Here is a 20,892-nt window from a genome sequence, read left to right on the forward strand (position 1 = left end):
TCATCTGTGTGTGTTATTCGTACTATTTTAATAAGTTGTTCTCGGCAGTCATATAAGATGAAATGTGGAATTAGAGGAAATCATTAGGGGCAGAATAGAGTAAAATACATAAAAACACAATGATTACAATGACTAGCACTTGCAGGGAAGACAAGATGAAAGAAAATTAAGAGAAAGAGGAACACCAATAAGCCTTATAAACAAAAAAAAATGTATTACATGTGTAAATAAAATAGAAATATATAAAATTATGTAACATTTCTTGAAGTTTTCATGCAAATAATTTTATAAAGTAAACACAAAAGTGAACCGCTCCGGGTTCGAATCCCAATCTTCCCATGGTGTCTCCCTTCATCAATTTCATGACATCATCACGATTAGCCAAACGTGGCAGAAAAGTGAAGTAAAATAAACCAAACCAATGAAAATAAAATCACGCTATCACCTATGAGCAATTAGCAGAACATGTTGAAGGTTAAAATAATTATGCGAGGTTCTAAGTTGGCGTTTCTTGGTTCGACGTTCATTATATTTAATTTACAAAACTCTAAAAGTTTGAAAGTGGCAATTTTTAGTATCATATCCAAAAAAAATTCTCGATTTTGATTTGTTTTTCATTGAATTTTGACACTGTTGTGAATTTGCATTCCTTCCAATAAAATAATATTACCAAGGTCACCCGCAGGATTTTTCTCAGGGAGCCAGAATCATAGAAATTTATTATTATTATTATTATTATTATTATTATTATTATTATTATTATTGCTATTATTTTCGTCGATGTTACTACTACTACTTTGCAAATCATAAAATTCAAATTGAATTGAAAATACGTACTTTGGCGATATATACAAGTTGAGACTCGATTCTACCATTTAGATAGGAAATGGATTCTTTTTCTTCTTTTCAATAATCACTTTGTTGATGAACAGTTTTTGCCTTTTTGTACTTTTTCACAATGCACAGATGTCAATCAGAGTCAGAGACCACTTAATCTACTGTCCTTCATGGTACCTTTGATCCATGTTTGTAAGTTCGAAAAAAGATAGTCTCATTATTTTAGGGAGCTACTTGGGGGGCAAAAAGACCATATCCCCTCCTTGATGATGAGTGAGGGGCACCTCTCGGGTTACGACGTCCCTGACGCCTGTGAAGTGGAGTGATTATTTCAAAATATGGATGTCTCATTTTTATTTCCTATGACTGTACATCTTCGGGACACAACAATTCGGAAGTAATAATTGGGCATTGTTGACAAATGAAGCAGTATCTTAGTAACTGCGTTCACATACTTATCAATTACTGATTGCGTGAGTACCTCTGTAAGACCTTAGAACTTGGTAAAATTAAATTTTCACTGTGCGAATTAAGCATTCTGCTTTTTTGGGGTGGGGGAGGGTGAATGCCCACTTTTTGGCATATTTGTATTTTCATTTTGGAAACTGTTTCTTTCTGGAGTACTTGAATTTGAATTTGTTTCAAGTCCACTTTATGTGCAATGTACCTCCATTTTTTGGTTACGTAAATTTTCATAATATATTACCAGTCAGTAACTTAAACAATTCCCTTGCAGTTCAAGGGACTTTCTAACATTGGTTCTGACCTAGGTCATGAAATCCCATTTATAATATTTACACGTAATTTAGAAACAGTACCCACTTTAAACTGTAGGTTCAGTCCCGATTAACCTATCTGTTCACAAACTGGGCTTTAAACAACAATCCAATAACTAGCAACATCGAAAACTTGACCAACTTTCTATTGCCAAGTTCAAATTTAACGTTCATCTAACTTACCTACGTGTTTCTTGTTAGTACATTAATACATGTAAAATATCAGCACTATGGCATGAAAACTTAAGTGGAAAAACAGTCTGATGTGTCTCGGTCGGTAGGTCAGTTGCAGAAAAGCGTCCTTCTTTAATCCACAAGGCTGCATGCTTTTCGGTAGGGAAATCTTTGATGGCTGGACCGATAATGATTTTTCAATTGTGGTGATTGTTTCATAGTTAAGAAATGTTATATGGTTTCAATCTCACTCATTGAGGGGCATAAAAGCATCCTAGGCAGTGATAAAAATAATTTTATTTTATAGGAGGAAATCCCCTGTACCCCCCCCCCCCCCCCGCTCTCCGTTAATTCGCACAGTGATTATTCCACTCGAGTTATATGCTTGACCTCAATAAGTGCACTTTTGTAGTCGAGTGGATATAGTTGTCGAACGCGTGTGTTGTCCTTATGCGCTAGGTACGTTTAGGTGAGTAGATGTTGAATACGCCAACGTCGGTCGCTATTTAATATTCGCAATTCATTTGCACGTACTTATAACTAATTTGCACGGGTTTTAATTAATTTGCAGGTACTTAGAATTAATTTGCATGTACTTAGAGTACTTTACATTTATGTATTTGCATGTTTATAACTTTTTATGAATATATATTTATTTATTTTATGAAAAATATGTATATAGAAGGTAATTAGAGGTACTAAACGCTATGCATATGTTTTTATATTCATTACTACAAAGTATGTAATGTAGGAATCGATAATAATTAATGTTTATAATATTGAAAATAAGAGTTTATGGTTTATGAACCGCTATGAACGGTGGTAATGGGTGTAGGTACAGGTCCAATTACGATTGGGGACGGTCCCAGTATTCGAACCCGCGATATGTAATATTATTAATTAGTACTATGTAATAATGTATGTTATTATTGTATGAAACACGGTGGTCTCAGACGCTAGACAGAATACTGTCATATATTGTATGAATATTAATTCATTCTCTCTGTCTGGCATCACCGCCGAGTCGAGATTCTGAGACAGTATTCTGTCTAGCGTCTGAGACCACCGTGTTTCATACAATAATAACATACATTATTACATAGTACTAATTAATAATATTACATATCGCGGGTTCGAATACTGGGACCGTCCCCAATCGTAATTGGACCTGTACCTACACCCATTACCACCGTTCATAGCGGTTCATAAACCATAAACTCTTATTTTCAATATTATAAACATTAATTATTATCGATTCCTACATTACATACTTTGTAGTAATGAATATAAAAACATATGCATAGCGTTTAGTACCTCTAATTACCTTCTATATACATATTTTTCATAAAATAAATAAATATATATTCATAAAAAGTTATAAACATGCAAATACATAAATGTAAAGTACTCTAAGTACATGCAAATTAATTCTAAGTACCTGCAAATTAATTAAAACCCGTGCAAATTAGTTATAAGTACGTGCAAATGAATTGCGAATATTAAATAGCGACCGACGTTGGCGTATTCAACATCTACTCACCTAAACGTACCTAGCGCATAAGGACAACACACGCGTTCGACAACTATATCCACTCGACTACAAAAGTGCACTTATTGAGGTCAAGCATATAACTCGAGTGGAATAATCACTGTGCGAATTAACGGAGAGCGGGGGGGGGGGGGTACAGGGGATTTCCTCCTATAAAATAAAATTATTTTTATCACTGCCTAGGATGCTTTTATGCCCCTCAATGAGTGAGATTGAAACCATATAACATTTCTTAACTATGAAACAATCACCACAATTGAAAAATCATTATCGGTCCAGCCATCAAAGATTTCCCTACCGAAAAGCATGCAGCCTTGTGGATTAAAGAAGGACGCTTTTCTGCAACTGACCTACCGACCGAGACACATCAGACTGTTTTTCCACTTAAGTTTTCATGCCATAGTGCTGATATTTTACATGTATTAATGTACTAACAAGAAACACGTAGGTAAGTTAGATGAACGTTAAATTTGAACTTGGCAATAGAAAGTTGGTCAAGTTTTCGATGTTGCTAGTTATTGGATTGTTGTTTAAAGCCCAGTTTGTGAACAGATAGGTTAATCGGGACTGAACCTACAGTTTAAAGTGGGTACTGTTTCTAAATTACGTGTAAATATTATAAATGGGATTTCATGACCTAGGTCAGAACCAATGTTAGAAAGTCCCTTGAACTGCAAGGGAATTGTTTAAGTTACTGACTGGTAATATATTATGAAAATTTACGTAACCAAAAAATGGAGGTACATTGCACATAAAGTGGACTTGAAACAAATTCAAATTCAAGTACTCCAGAAAGAAACAGTTTCCAAAATGAAAATACAAATATGCCAAAAAGTGGGCATTCACCCTCCCCCACCCCAAAAAAGCAGAATGCTTAATTCGCACAGTGAAAATTTAATTTTACCAAGTTCTAAGGTCTTACAGAGGTACTCACGCAATCAGTAATTGATAAGTATGTGAACGCAGTTACTAAGATACTGCTTCATTTGTCAACAATGCCCAATTATTACTTCCGAATTGTTGTGTCCCGAAGATGTACAGTCATAGGAAATAAAAATGAGACATCCATATTTTGAAATAATCACTCCACTTCACAGGCGTCAGGGACGTCGTAACCCGAGAGGTGCCCCTCACTCATCATCAAGGAGGGGATATGGTCTTTTTGCCCCCCAAGTAGCTCCCTAAAATAATGAGACTATCTTTTTTCGAACTTACAAACATGGATCAAAGGTACCATGAAGGACAGTAGATTAAGTGGTCTCTGACTCTGATTGACATCTGTGCATTGTGAAAAAGTACAAAAAGGCAAAAACTGTTCATCAACAAAGTGATTATTGAAAAGAAGAAAAAGAATCCATTTCCTATCTAAATGGTAGAATCGAGTCTCAACTTGTATATATCGCCAAAGTACGTATTTTCAATTCAATTTGAATTTTATGATTTGCAAAGTAGTAGTAGTAACATCGACGAAAATAATAGCAATAATAATAATAATAATAATAATAATAATAATAAATTTCTATGATTCTGGCCCCCTGAGAAAAATCCTGCGGGTGACCTTGGTAATATTATTTTATTGGAAGGAATGCAAATTCACAACAGTGTCAAAATTCAATGAAAAACAAATCAAAATCGAGAATTTTTTTTGGATATGATACTAAAAATTGCCACTTTCAAACTTTTAGAGTTTTGTAAATTAAATATAATGAACGTCGAACCAAGAAACGCCAACTTAGAACCTCGCATAATTATTTTAACCTTCAACATGTTCTGCTAATTGCTCATAGGTGATAGCGTGATTTTATTTTCATTGGTTTGGTTTATTTTACTTCACTTTTCTGCCACGTTTGGCTAATCGTGATGATGTCATGAAATTGATGAAGGGAGACACCATGGGAAGATTGGGATTCGAACCCGGAGCGGTTCACTTTTGTGTTTACTTTATAAAATTATTTGCATGAAAACTTCAAGAAATGTTACATAATTTTATATATTTCTATTTTATTTACACATGTAATACATTTTTTTTTGTTTATAAGGCTTATTGGTGTTCCTCTTTCTCTTAATTTTCTTTCATCTTGTCTTCCCTGCAAGTGCTAGTCATTGTAATCATTGTGTTTTTATGTATTTTACTCTATTCTGCCCCTAATGATTTCCTCTAATTCCACATTTCATCTTATATGACTGCCGAGAACAACTTATTAAAATAGTACGAATAACACACACAGATGAATTGCATCAATTGTTTAAGGATACATGTTAGATTAAAAATGATATGTATTCAAAATAAGTATCATTCTTTAAGTGTAATGTAGATATCACCTTAGGCTTTTTACAGTGCTTGACATAATTATCCAACAATAAAGTGTCCCAAAATAGTGTCTACACTCTTTGAACGTTACAGGAACACTAATAACAGCAAGTATGATTTTTTTTTATGTCCTGGGGGCACCAGGATAAACGTGCCAATAATAAAAATATTATTATTAATAATAATAATATTGGTAGTAGTAGTAATGGTGGTGGTGATAGTAGTAGTAATATCAAACACATTATCCTCGTAAATCACGAAAGAAGAGGGTAGAAGTCGGCGCTAAAGCAATTGTGTCGGAACAAAAGATATCAAATATTTTATTTCAACACGTTCAATTTCACATTAACTAATAATGGAAAACAAACACAGAGACTGTATTTCTGAAAGGTTGAAAATTCTTTCTTATTGTACGTATGACAATTACATGTATATTGAGATATTAGCGATACCCACTGAAATGTGGGTATCCCTAAATGCTTCTCTTACCCAAGAATATGACGATGTTCGGATATATTCTTCAACAATAAACACTCATTCCTGTGTAGAATATGGCATTTTAAAAACACACACACGACGTCAGCATAAGTAGACACAATCTGGAATGCCGTTCGCGGCAAACAGCAACCACCTAAGGCACAGAAAACATAACATTGATACACGTTCTTCTGTACCCACATTTCAGGGTTGCAAGGTGTATGTAATTTATTGCATATGTTCGAGAATAACCAACTTTCTCCTTTGTCGTTAAAAGTGCCTTAGTGTGATAGCCTGAGGTGAAACACGTCTGTTAGTGACACGTGACACCAACAGTGTTGCCAGTGTCCTGCGTAATATTGTGAAAACATCGATTTTTGGAACAGCCCATTTATTCCCTTCTGCAATGTTTTTGAAACTTCGTCAAAGTTCTTTTTCTGTCAAATTCAATAGATGGCCATCCAAATTGTTCGTTGGTATTGTGAAATGTTGCAATAATTTACCTCAGTGAGTTCTGTGCATCAATACACACGATTTGCAAATATTTTTTTCCCGCCTTTGGCAACACTTTGCTTATTTGTTATTAAAACATGCATGTTCTTACATATGTTTGTCTCTCTAAATTTTCCCAATATACAGGGCATTCTCTTGGCAGAAAGCGTTTCTTCTAATTCCGTTTCGCTATTCCGTTATACGGTCGTAAACACCGGGTTGCGTGACTTTTCGGACACTCTGTATTTTACTGGCATACTTATCAGATCTGCAGTTCCAAATTGTGGGTTTTTTCTCCACTTCACATATAAGGTCTTCCGTGTTACTTTTGAATCTACTAGCTTCTCCATTTTTCACAGAAGCCTGCAAAAAGCGCAAGAACCACAGCAACAACCACCTCTTTCGTAATTCACTGAGCAGAGAAGTTGCGAAACTGCAGTCGCCACGTGTGAACTCGCTTATTTACGACAATACCCCAGGTCGAAGTTCAGCGACTGCCAGATTCCGCGACCGGTTGCGCTAGTGGGCAATTGAAAAACGGTCTCTGGCAGTCGGGCAACAGCAGTCGCCACGTGTGAACGCTCCCATTTAAAAAGCTTTGCTGCGAAGAAGTACGTAGACCGGTCTCCGCGACAAGTCGCCTCGTGTGAACGCGGCCTTAGAGTATTGTTTTGATAGCCTCCCGATGGTGCAGTGGTAGCGTCGTTGCCTTGTAATCAAGGGGTCCCGAGTTCGATTCCCGGTGGAGGCACATATTGGTTCGGATACCACTTTAAGGCTCCTTCATACATTGACGAAAACGCGCAGTGCAGCCGTTCCGTTTTAAACAGATTTTTCAGTTACGAGCAAAGATAGGACCTTGGGGTTTGTTTTCTATCCTTCAGAAAATATGGCTGCGTAATCCCTACAAAGCCGAAATTTTAAAAAAGACCCTGCTTAATAAGTAAATTGGGCATAAAAATGGGGAAAACCGTAATTTTCACATGCAATTATCTCGTTAACCACACAAGCTTATGGAAAACTGTTTTGTTGGGGTCATGCAATGTTCATTGTACTTGACATTAACATCATCACCGTAGAAGTCAGTTTTCCTATTTTGATACTATTTGAGGAAAACGAAACCCTTGCAATACGTAAAAGTGTCCCTGCACTGTGGCGACACCTCGTGCAGATGGTTAGAAGCGTTCTAAACCCCACCCACAGTAGAACGCGGAGGGATACAACAAAATAGCTCGTGAAGACAAAACACGATCGCAAGAGGCAGGGAAGTGTGCATGCGTCAACTGGACGTGTTCAATTGCAAAATATGGGTGACGGCAGCAAGTGTGTTTGGCGTAAGATGTGGGCTCCGAGAAAATCGTCTGCTGCAGAAACAACAATGAAGTTTCAAGCGCTACAAAATCGCCGGCAAAATAACAGACGTTCACGTATTGTGGAAGGGTTCAGAATGAAATATAAATAATACCTATCCGTTTACTACATCATCAAATGGGGAAGTATTTATCGCTTTCCATTAGACGTTTACATTGTACGTACGTAAACCAGTAACGTTATTTTGAGTAATTCAATTAAATTGGTCTCCTTGGCAAATATTACGCTATAATACGTAGAACAAGTTTGCTGGGGGTCCGGACCCCCCCCCCCCCGAAAGGATTATGAAGTAAAATTAAATAATGTAAATATACTCCTTTAGAAATTTTTGCATATTCGATGGATAATTTCCTCTGAACGCGTATTGGAAGGGAAGGATTATAGCTATAAATGTAATACGGCTTTGAAGTATAGCACCCGAAATACTTATCAAGTACTACTATTTTTACTCTGAATATATTGGAAGGCAATGATTAGGATTGACATCATACGGCTTTGAAAGACATAAAGTATTTATTTAGGGCGTCTGGCCCCCCTCCCCCAAACGAAAAGATTACCAAGTAATAAAATAATAACAATACTCGTTTAGCATTAGTGAATTTATTAGAAGGCAAGGATTATATTGGGATCGTACGGCTTTCAATGATATTAGAAAGAAGGTTTATGCATACTTCAACTCATAACAATATGTATACAATATTAATGAGAAACTTCACTGTATCTAACATTTATTTCGTTATGCAATAGTATTCAATTCTTCTTCTATTTTACATTAATTTAATTGCCAGGCACTTGCTCTAATGTAAATGTTTCTACTTTTAACTACAGGTAAGCTACAGAATGAACATACACTGTTTGCCTCTTTACCTAGTCACGTAATAATAATATATTAATTTATATATTGAAATTAGTATTACTTTAATCAATTAAAATATTATTATTATTACTATTACTAGTAGTACAGATTGGCCGGTTCACCAACCGAAAATGAGGCTCAAACCGAAAATGAGGCTCGGTGAGGCTCGCAGTGTTGCCAACCGCTTATTCGAAAAAATCACCAAGGTTTTTGGTCTAACCTAACCTAAAACAGCAAGGAGTTGGCAATTTTGCTTGAGAGTTCAGAAAACCGGAAGTGAGGCTCGGTGAGGCTCGCAGTGTTGCCAACATTTTACTCGAAAAAAAATCACCAAAGTTCTTGGTCTAACCTAACCTAAAGCAAGGAGCTGGCAACGTTGCTTGAGACTTGCGTTACAGTGCATAAAGCAAGGTTGCCAACCCACTGGTACTTTTGCCATAGCCTTTTACAAAAAAAAAGAGAAAGGGAAGAGTTAAACAACCGACAGCTTACCCACAGCTTTTTTTTGGTCTAACCTAACCTAAAGCAAGGAGCTGGCAACTTTGCTTGTGCAATCAACCCGGTTGACCGCCCTCAAGTAAAAATCAGCGTTGCCAACTCCTCACTCGAAAAAATCACCAAGATTTTTTTTGGTCTAACCTAACCTAAAACAGCAAGGAGTTGGCAATTTTGCTTGAGAGTTCAGAAAACCGGAAGTGAGGCTCGGTGAGGCTTGCAGTGTTGCCAACATTTTACTCGAAAAAAAATCACCAAAGTTCTTGGTCTAACCGAACCTAAAGCAAGAAGCTGGCAATTTTGCTTGAGAGTTCTGCAACCGAAAATGGGACTCGCAGTGTTGTTAACTCCTCACTCGAAAAAAATCACCAAGGTTTTTGTCTTGGTCTAACCTAACCTAAAGCAAGAAGCTGGCAATCTTGCTTGAGGCTTGCCTTACAGTGCATAAAGCAAAATTGCCAACCTACTGGTACTTTTGCCATGGCCTTTTACAAAAAAGAGAGAGGAGAGAAAGAGGTGAGAGAGAGAGGAGAGAGAGAGAGAGGAGAGAGAGAGGGAAGAGTTAAACAACCGACAGTCTACCTACAGCTTTTTTTTCTTGGTCTAACCTAACCCAAAGCAAGGAGTTGGCAACCTTGCTTGAGGCTTGCCTTACAGTGCATAAAGCAAGGTTGCCAACCTACTGGCACTTTTACCATAACCTTTTACAAAAAGGAGAGAGAGAGGGAAGAGTTAAACAACCGACAGCTGCCAACACCTTACTCGAAAAAATCACCAAGATTTTTTTTCTTGGTCTAACCTAACCTAAAGCAAGGGGCTGGCAATTTGCTTGAGGCTTGCCTTACAGTGCATAAAGCAATTTTTGCCAACCTACACACACTAAACAAGGAGAGCCGGCAACAAATATGTACTGCCGTAAAAGAGAGAGAGATGGATGGCAACACAGTATGTGTGTGCGTGTGTGTGTGTATAATATGTAGCATTATTAACTAGAGTGTGTTGGCAATTTACTTACAACTAAGAAAAATAGAGATGCCAACGTTGGTGTAAGATGAAGAGAGAGAGAGATTTATGGCTGGCAACAGTAATGAGCGAATACACCATATCGTAATTTTCCAACTCCGACAATGTTTGTATATCGTGATTTTTGTAAACCTCTCTCGGGGGAACGATGTGTCACACACACACACGCGTGCGCGTGTATTGTGACGCAAGCAAACAGACAAAATAATAATAATTGTTGTTTTTTTAGGATTCCTGGCCCCCCTGGCGTGGTGCCCAACCAAAAAAGTAAAGGTTTTCCCGTACGGCCTTCGAACGTAAAATTGATTGACGTGCGGGCGAATCTCTTCTGGAATGTTTTTCAATTCGTACATCTGACCATACATGCTATTCATCATCAATTTAGCTGTGTTCTGTTTGGCGTCCATTTCGAGCAGTTTGCCTGGCGGTAAAGTCTTATTGTTTTTTAAATTTTTTGATTTTTTACGCAAGGCCATGATCTTGCGTATGCACGTGACGTTTAGCGTGTCTCGTGAAAAATACACGTGAAGATCAGCTTCCGTACAGCCGGTGTGGGATTTGTGACGCTGCGATAAACATCAACTTCCGTACCGGGCGGAACGTCCGTTCCGGCGGCGTGGAATTTGCGCCACTCCCAAGTTCACGTTGAAAGGGGAGAGGCTAGCTGCTACTTTGGCCATGCACATGCCCCCTTAACTTGCCCCGTAGGACACGTTCTGTTCTCTTACGAGAATTAATATAGGTTGTCATAGAACCCTCCAATTCATGACTTAGCAAAAAAAAAAATCTGTTTGCGGATTCATCACGTACGCCTATATGTGAGAAAAAGTATGAATAGAACCTATGCTCGGAAATCCAAAATGGCGACCGGAAGTGGCGTTATCTTGGAAACGGTAAAACTTAGGAGAAATCTGTTTGCTGATTCATCACGTACGCCTATATGTGAGAAAAAGTATGAATAGAACCTATGCTCGGAAATCCAAAATGGCGACCGGAAGTGGCGTTATCTTGGAAACGGTAAGACTTAGGAGAAATCTGTTTGCGGATTCATCACGTACGCCTATACGTGAATAAAAGTATGAATAGAACCTATGTTCGGAAATCGAAAATGGCGACCGGAAGTGGCGTTATCTTGGAAACGGCAAGACTTAGGAGAAATCTGTTTGCGGATTCATCACGTACACCTATACGTGAGAAAAAGTATGAATAGAACCTATGTTCGGAAATCGAAAATGGCGACCGGAAGTGGGGTTATCTTGGAAACGGTAAAACTTAGGAAAAATCTGTTTGGTGATTCGTCACGTACACCTATATGTGAGAAAAAATATGAATAGAACCTATGTTCGGAAATCCAAAATGGCGACCGGAAGTGGGATTATCTTGGAAACGGTAAGACTTAGGAGAAATCTGTTTGGTGATTCATCACGTACACCTATACGTGAGAAAAAGTATGAATAGAACCTATGTTTGGAAATCCAAAATGGCGACCGGAAGTGGCGTTATCTTGGAAACGGTAAGACTTAGGAGAAATCTGTTTGCGGATTCATCACGTACGCCTATATGTGAGAAAAAGTATGAATAGAACCTATGCTCGGAAATCCAAAATGGCGACCGGAAGTGGGGTTATCTTGGAAACGGTAAGACTTAGGAGAAATCTGTTTGCAGATTCGTCACGTACGCCTATATGTGAGTAAAATATGAATAGAACCTATGTTCGGAAATCGAAAATAGCGACCGGAAGTGGCGTTATCTTGGAAACGGTAAGACTTAGGAGAAATCTGTTTGCGGATTCATCACGTACGCCTATATGTGAGAAAAAGTATGAATAGAACCTATGCTCGGAAATCCAAAATGGCGACCGGAAGTGGGGTTATCTTGGAAACGGCAAGACTTAGAAAAAATATGTTTGCTGATTCATCATGTACGTCTATACGTGAGTAAAAATATGAATAGAACCTATGTTCGGAAATTTGAACGAAGCGAACAGAGAGATCGAATACGATGTGGACGTAGGGGGCGGGTTTGTTCATCCTCACAGAGCAGACCTCTATCTTGAATTCGACGTGGTGAAGAAGAAAAGCGGATACGCGTTTCCCGCAGCAGCAAACTTGATACTCGTGGACAACTTCGTGCCTCGCCTGTTCTCCCAGGTGGAGGTGAGGAAACACAACACCGTCATCGACAGAATAGATTATCCAGGCATCACGTCGACGGCAGTGGGAACTTTGAAATTATCCAAAACGGACGCAGCGTACTACCAGGCCGGGGGATTCGAAGCGGGGACCAAAATATCGACGAGAAGTCACACGGTGCTCTTTCCCATGCGTTTGCTTCCGGGATTCTTCTCGGACTACAAGGAAATTATGTGGAAGGGGGGGGGACTGCGCGTTACGTTTCGAAGAGCTGCCAACAACAACGACGTACTGATGCACTGATGCGACGCAGTTCAACAACATACAGTTCGACATGCCAGATTTCATCGTAGTGCTTTTTCAGACCGGGAGGGACAAAAATCAGGAAAAAGATTCCAGCAAGTTTGACGACTGCAAGATCAAGAATGTTTATCTGAAGAACAGTAGAAACGAAGTGTTCCCGCACGAGAATTACAACCTCGACGTGACCAAAAACGATTACCTCAAATTTTACGAAGCGTTCTCGGCTTACAAACGCGTGACCGAGGGAAGCGTGGACATGTACTACACGCCCAGCGAATTCAAAGCACGGAGACCCATGACCGTCATCAACACATCTAAGAGAAAGAAGGTTGTGGTCAACGATCGAACCAACCTCAAGATCGTCTGCGAGTTTCACGATGCCTTGCCCGAGGATATCCTATGTAGTGGAACGTGGAGAGAAATCTTGGTGATTTTTTCGAGTAAGATGTTGGCAACACTGCGAGAAAATAAGGCTTATGCCTTACAAGAGCAAACTATTAAGGCGAGCCTCACCGAGCCTCATTTTCGGTCGCAGAATTCTCCATTTGGGTCTACTAATGTTGCTAACTCACTAGGCCGTATCAATATTGCGCGCTCAAGCATGATTTAATTTTATTATATTTTCAGATTGACCACAAAACAAGGTGTTGACAGGCAGTGTGTATATATATTGTAAGAAGATGTTTTATTATCAACCTCCACTTCTTGCAGTACATCCTGGACACAGCGTTGCAGGTTAACAAAGGATTTTTGGTCAGTATATATTTTTTTTCTTAAAACTGTTCGGTTACTCGCTCGTTCCTGACATCATACACAAAAGTTTTCTCTGCGATGAGGATGACGCTACACAGAGTGTCGGCAGGCAAGGCATCGTGGAACTCGCACACAATCTTGATGTTGGTGCGATCGTTAACAACCACCTGCTTTCTTTTAGATGTGTTGATGAGGAACATGGGTCTGCGAGATATGAACTCGTTTGGATTGTAGTACACGTCCACGTTACCGGAAGTCACTCGTTTGTAAGCTGTGTACGCCTCGTACAGTTTCAGGTAGTCCTCTTCTGCGATGTTTAGGTTGTAGTTCTCACGTGGGAAAACTTCGTTCCTGCCATTTTTGAGGTAAATGTTCTTAATCTTGCAGTTGTCGAACTGGCTTGAATTTTTCTCCTGATTGTTACCTCTTCCTGTCTGGAAGAGTACGACTGCAAACTCGGGCATGTCGTACCGAATGTTGTTGAATTGCGTGGTTACGTCAAATTCGAAATGATTGCCGGAAGCAGGTTTTTGCACACACTGGTAGCCATAAAACTGAATGGACACTTGAGGATTTTTCAGGATGTCGGCTTTGTACTTGAGAGCATAGTTTGATTCGTATTCTACCACTGGCACGCGCAGCTCCATGGATTTTACAATACACTTGGCAGCGTCGGGTAGTGTGTTGGGAAGCAAGGTAGTCCCGTCAGGGCCCAAAGTGCTGTATCGCATCAGTGCGTCGTTGTCGTTGGCAGCTCTGCGAAAAGTAACACGCAAACCACCCTTCCACATGATCTCCTTGTAGTCCGAGAAGAAACCGGGCAGCAGACGCATGGGAAACAGTACTGTGTGACTTTGAGTTTTGATTTTTGTACCTGCTTCGAATCCCCCTGCCTGGTAGTATGCTGCATCGGTCTTGGAGAGTTTCAGTGTTCCCACGGCAGTCGAGGTAATCCCGGGGTAGTCAACCCTATCGATGACGGTGCCGTGCTTTCTAACTTCCACCTGTGAGAATAGGTACGGCACAAAATTATCTACGAGTCTTAGGTTTGCGTTGGCAAGAAATGCTTCGCCGTTGTCTCTCTTCACTACATCAAACTTGACGTACAAATCAGCTCTGTGAGGGTGAATGAATCCATCCCCGACGTCCACATCGTATTCTATCTCTCGATTCGCTTCGTTAAGGTTGGCAAACGTGCGACGGTTGGGAGGGAAGGACTGCAACTCGTAACTTTCGATTTGTTCCATGATGGCTATTTATTATATGTTAATCTCCACGACGGCAGTGGTCGCGGCTCCTGCAAAATCAACCACCTCCCTCTTTTTGTTTGTCACTGCTAATTCTATGTTGTCTATGCGATTACGAGATACAGGAAAGTATATCGGTGGGGAGGGTGTGTAGATAATTGGCTCCATGAATTTAGAGTTTGGTTTGAACGTAGCGATAATACCTGTCTGCTTGTGACTCCCTGGGATGCCGTCAGAGGATTTGGTGATCATATCTTGATCATTTTTTTACAGAGCAGTTCGGGTAGGTTGTTATTTATAACCCCATCCTCAATTTTTTTGTTTTGTGTTCATGGCGATGGTCGTACCTAATGCGGCGACCCGTTCGCCCAGCGAGACGTCTCTGCTGACGAGTCTCCCGAAAGCTGCGTGCTCTAACTTTCTGTCAGCATCATGACGTACATCGAGATCGGTATTGGTATTGTAGGCAATATCGTGATTCTTGCATGCAGCATCCAGGGGATTCACACCCTTGTCGCCTCTTTTTAGTCGCTGTTCGAGTTTGGTACCGGGACCGCGGTACTGGTAACCTGGCAAGTGCATCTTGAAGGGTAGCTTGTTGATGATGTCGTTCACGAGACCTCGACCTTCGGCCACGTTCCAAAATTTCGGAGGTAGGGTGTTGATGATTTTGATGAGGTACCCTATGCCTTTGTCGTTATTCACAATGAAGTTGGCAAGCTTGGAGCTAACCATGTCCACAATTCCTATCTTCTTGTTGCGAAAGTTGCTGTTGCCCGCATTCTCCTCCTGCAATAACCAACAACCTGTCTATGAGTTTGCGCACGTCGTCAACCCACACAAACTCTTTGGGGCAGGTTGTTGTAGAGTTTGACGCCGCTGCCTGTTTTGACCTGGTTCCATATCGGCTTGATGAGGTTCTTGTATTTTTCGCCGCTGCTAGATTTGACGCGATTCTGCGTAGCGTCGTTGTTTTGGTACAAGGCATCCGTCATGATCAAAATTTCCTTGTAATTTTGGTAATCTTCGTCTGTGTAATCTCTTGGTTGCTTTTTTGGTGATGAGTTCCCACAGTCCAACCGTGCCGGGATACCTGTTCCAGCTGTTTTTCTCACCCAAATTGACTTTCACGTTGTCACCCTCGAACGTGACTTTCGATTTTCCGATTTTCCAAACCACGCCCTCGTTGAGTTCCATGGTTGGGTACAATCCGAAAACCTCGTTTTTCTTGAACTAAACTCAACGGCCTGTTGATCAATCAATTTTCGGAACGTTGCTCTTCTTGCTGGAACAGTGACGATTTCGAATTCGCGACGATCGACATGACGAGGAAACCCAACGACGGAAAATACAAAAACAAAATTAACGACTTTCTAAACGTTGCAACGTTGTGAGAAACGTTCGAGGGTGACAACGTGAAAGTCAATTTGGGTGAGAAAAACAGCTGGAACAGGTATCCCGGCACGGTTGGACTGTGGGAACTCATCACCAAAAAAGCAACCAAGAGATTACACAGACGAAGATTACCAAAATTACAAGGAAATTTTGATCATGACGGATGCCTTGTACCAAAACAACGACGCTACGCAGAATCGCGTCAAATCTAGCAGCGGCGAAAAATACAAGAACCTCATCAAGCCGATATGGAACCAGGTCAAAACAGGCAGCGGCGTCAACTCTACAACAACCTGCCCCAAAGAGTTTGTGTGGGTTGACGACGTGCGCAAGCTCATAGACAGGTTGTTGGTTATTGCAGGAGGAGAATGCGGGCAACAGCAACTTTCGCAACAAGAAGATAGGAATTGTGGACATGGTTAGCTCCAAGCTTGCCAACTTCATTGTGAATAACGACAAAGGCATAGGGTACCTCATCAAAATCATCAACACCCTACCTCCGAAATTTTGGAACGTGGCCGAAGGTCGAGGTCTCGTGAACGACATCATCAACAAGCTACCCTTCAAGATGCACTTGCCAGGTTACCAGTACCGCGGTCCCGGTACCAAACTCGAACAGCGACTAAAAAGAGGCGACAAGGGTGTGAATCCCCTGGATGCTGCATGCAAGAATCACGATATTGCCTACAATACCAATACCGATCTCGATGTACGTCATGATGCTGACAGAAAGTTAGAGCACGCAGCTTTCGGGAGACTCGTCAGCAGAGACGTCTCGCTGGGCGAACGGGTCGCCGCATTAGGTACGACCATCGCCATGAACACAAAACAAAAAAATTGAGGATGGGGTTATAAATAACAACCTACCCGAACTGCTCTGTAAAAAAATGATCAAGATATGATCACCAATCCTCTGACGGCATCCCAGGGAGTCACAAGCAGACAGGTATTATCGCTACGTTCAAACCAAACTCTAAATTCATGGAGCCAATTATCTACACACCCTCCCACCGATATACTTTCCTGTATCTCGTAATCGCATAGACAACATAGAATTAGCAGTGACAAACAAAAAGAGGGAGGTGGTTGATTTTGCAGGAGCCGCGACCACTGCCGTCGTGGAGATTAACATATAATAAATAGCCATCATGGAACAAATCGAAAGTTACGAGTTGCAGTCCTTCCCTCCCAACCGTCGCACGTTTGCCAACCTTAACGAAGCGAATCGAGAGATAGAATACGATGTGGACGTCGGGGATGGATTCATTCACCCTCACAGAGCTGATTTGTACGTCAAGTTTGATGTAGTGAAGAGAGACAACGGCGAAGCATTTCTTGCCAACGCAAACCTAAGACTCGTAGATAATTTTGTGCCGTACCTATTCTCACAGGTGGAAGTTAGAAAGCACGGCACCGTCATCGATAGGGTTGACTACCCCGGGATTACCTCGACTGCCGTGGGAACACTGAAACTCTCCAAGACCGATGCAGCATACTACCAGGCAGGGGGATTCGAAGCAGGTACAAAAATCAAAACTCAAAGTCACACAGTACTGTTTCCCATGCGTCTGCTGCCCGGTTTCTTCTCGGACTACAAGGAGATCATGTGGAAGGGTGGTTTGCGTGTTACTTTTCGCAGAGCTGCCAACGACAACGACGCACTGATGCGATACAGCACTTTGGCCCTGACGGGACTACCTTGCTTCCAACACACTACCCGACGCTGCCAAGTGTATTGTAAAATCCATGAGCTGCGCGTGCCAGTGGTAGAATACGAATCAAACTATGCTCTCAAGTACAAAGCCGACATCCTGAAAAATCCTCAAGTGTCCATTCAGTTTTATGGCTACCAGTGTGTGCAAAAACCTGCTTCCGGCAATCATTCGAATTGACGTAACCACGCAATTCAACAACATTCGGTACGACATGCCCGAGTTTGCAGTCGTACTCTTCCAGACAGGAAGAGGTAACAATCAGGAGAAAAATTCAAGCCAGTTCGACAACTGCAAGATTAAGAACATTTACCTCAAAAATGGCAGGAACGAAGTTTTCCCACGTGAGAACTACAACCTAAACATCGCAGAAGAGGACTACCTGAAACTGTACGAGGCGTACACAGCTTACAAACGAGTGACTTCCGGTAACGTGGACGTGTACTACAATCCAAACGAGTTCATATCTCGCAGACCCATGTTCCTCATCAACACATCTAAAAGAAAGCAGGTGGTTGTTAACGATCGCACCAACATCAAGATTGTGTGCGAGTTCCACGATGCCTTGCCTGCCGACACTCTGTGTAGCGTCATCCTCATCGCAGAGAAAACTTTTGTGTATGATGTCAGGAACGAGCGAGTAACCGAACAGTTTTAAGAAAAAAATATATACTGACCAAAAATCCTTTGTTAACCTGCAACGCTGTGTCCAGGATGTACTGCAAGAAGTGGAGGTTGATAATAAAACATCTTCTTACAATATATATACACACTGCCTGTCAACACCTTGTTTTGTGGTCAATCTGAAAATATAATAAAATTAAATCATGCTTGAGCGCGCAATATTGATACGGCCTAGTGAGTTAGCAACATTAGTAGACCCAAATGGAGAATTCTGCGACCGAAAATGAGGCTCGGTGAGGCTCGCCTTAATAGTTTGCTCTTGTAAGGCATAAGCCTTATTTTCTCGCAGTGTTGCCAACATCTTACTCGAAAAAATCACCAAGATTTCTCTCCACGTTCCACTACATAGGATATCCTCGGGCAAGGCATCGTGAAACTCGCAGACGATCTTGAGGTTGGTTCGATCGTTGACCACAACCTTCTTTCTCTTAGATGTGTTGATGACGGTCATGGGTCTCCGTGCTTTGAATTCGCTGGGCGTGTAGTACATGTCCACGCTTCCCTCGGTCACGCGTTTGTAAGCCGAGAACGCTTCGTAAAATTTGAGGTAATCGTTTTTGGTCACGTCGAGGTTGTAATTCTCGTGCGGGAACACTTCGTTTCTACTGTTCTTCAGATAAACATTCTTGATCTTGCAGTCGTCAAACTTGCTGGAATCTTTTTCCTGATTTTTGTCCCTCCCGGTCTGAAAAAGCACTACGATGAAATCTGGCATGTCGAACTGTATGTTGTTGAACTGCGTCGCATCAGTGCATCAGTACGTCGTTGTTGTTGGCAGCTCTTCGAAACGTAACGCGCAGTCCCCCCCCCCCTTCACATAATTTCCTTGTAGTCCGAGAAGAATCCCGGAAGCAACGCATGGGAAAGAGCACCGTGTGACTTCTCGTCGATATTTTGGTCCCCGCTTCGAATCCCCGGCCTGGTAGTACGCTGCGTCCGTTTTGGATAATTTCAAAGTTCCCACTGCCGGCGACGTGATGCCTGGATAATCTATTCTGTCGATGACGGTGTTGTGTTTCCTCACCTCCACCTGGAGAACAGGCGAGGCACGAAGTTGTCCACGAGTATCAAGTTTGCTGCTGCGGGAAACGCGTATCCGCTTTTCTTCTTCACCACGTCGAATTCAAGATAGAGGTCTGCTCTGTGAGGATGAACAAACCGCCCCTACGTCCACATCGTATTCGATCTCTCTGTTCGCTTCGTTCAAATTTCCGAACATAGGTTCTATTCATATTTTTACTCACGTATAGACGTACATGATGAATCAGCAAACATATTTTTTCTAAGTCTTGCCGTTTCCAAGATAACCCCACTTCCGGTCGCCATTTTGGATTTCCGAGCATAGGTTCTATTCATACTTTTTCTCACATATAGGCGTACGTGATGAATCCGCAAACAGATTTCTCCTAAGTCTTACCGTTTCCAAGATAACGCCACTTCCGGTCGCTATTTTCGATTTCCGAACATAGGTTCTATTCATATTTTACTCACATATAGGCGTACGTGACGAATCTGCAAACAGATTTCTCCTAAGTCTTACCGTTTCAAGATAACCCCACTTCGGTCGCCATTTTGGATTTCCGAGCATAGGTTCTATTCATACTTTTTCTCACATATAGGCGTACGTGATGAATCCGCAAACAGATTTCTCCTAAGTCTTACCGTTTCCAAGATAACGCCACTTCCGGTCGCCATTTTGGATTCCAAACATAGGTTCTATTCATACTTTTTCTCACGTATAGGTGTACGTGATGAATCACCAAACAGATTTCTCCTAAGTCTTACCGTTTCCAAGATAATCCCACTTCCGGTCGCCATTTTGGATTTCCGAACATAGGTTCTATTCATATTTTTTCTCACATATAGGTGTACGTGACGAATCACCAAACAGATTTTTCCTAAGTTTTACCGTTTCCAAGATAACCCCACTTCCGGTCGCCATTTTCGATTCGAACATAGGTTCTATTCATACTTTTTCTCACGTATAGGTGTACGTGATGAATCCGCAACAGATTTCTCCTAAGTCTTGCCGTTTCCAAGATAACGCCACTTCCGGTCGCCATTTTCGATTTCCGAACATAGGTTCTATTCATACTTTTATTCACGTATAGGCGTACGTGATGAATCCGCAAACAGATTTCTCCTAAGTCTTACCGTTCCAAGATAACGCACTTCCGGTCGCCATTTTGGATTTCCGAGCATAGGTTCTATTCATACTTTTTCTCACATATAGGCGTACGTGATGAATCAGCAAACAGATTTCTCCTAAGTTTTACCGTTTCCAAGATAACGCCACTTCCGGTCG

This window comes from Lepisma saccharinum, chromosome 8 (assembly GCF_977018435.1).
Source record: "Lepisma saccharinum chromosome 8, izLepSacc3.1, whole genome shotgun sequence".
NCBI classification, from domain to species: domain Eukaryota; kingdom Metazoa; phylum Arthropoda; class Insecta; order Zygentoma; family Lepismatidae; genus Lepisma; species Lepisma saccharinum.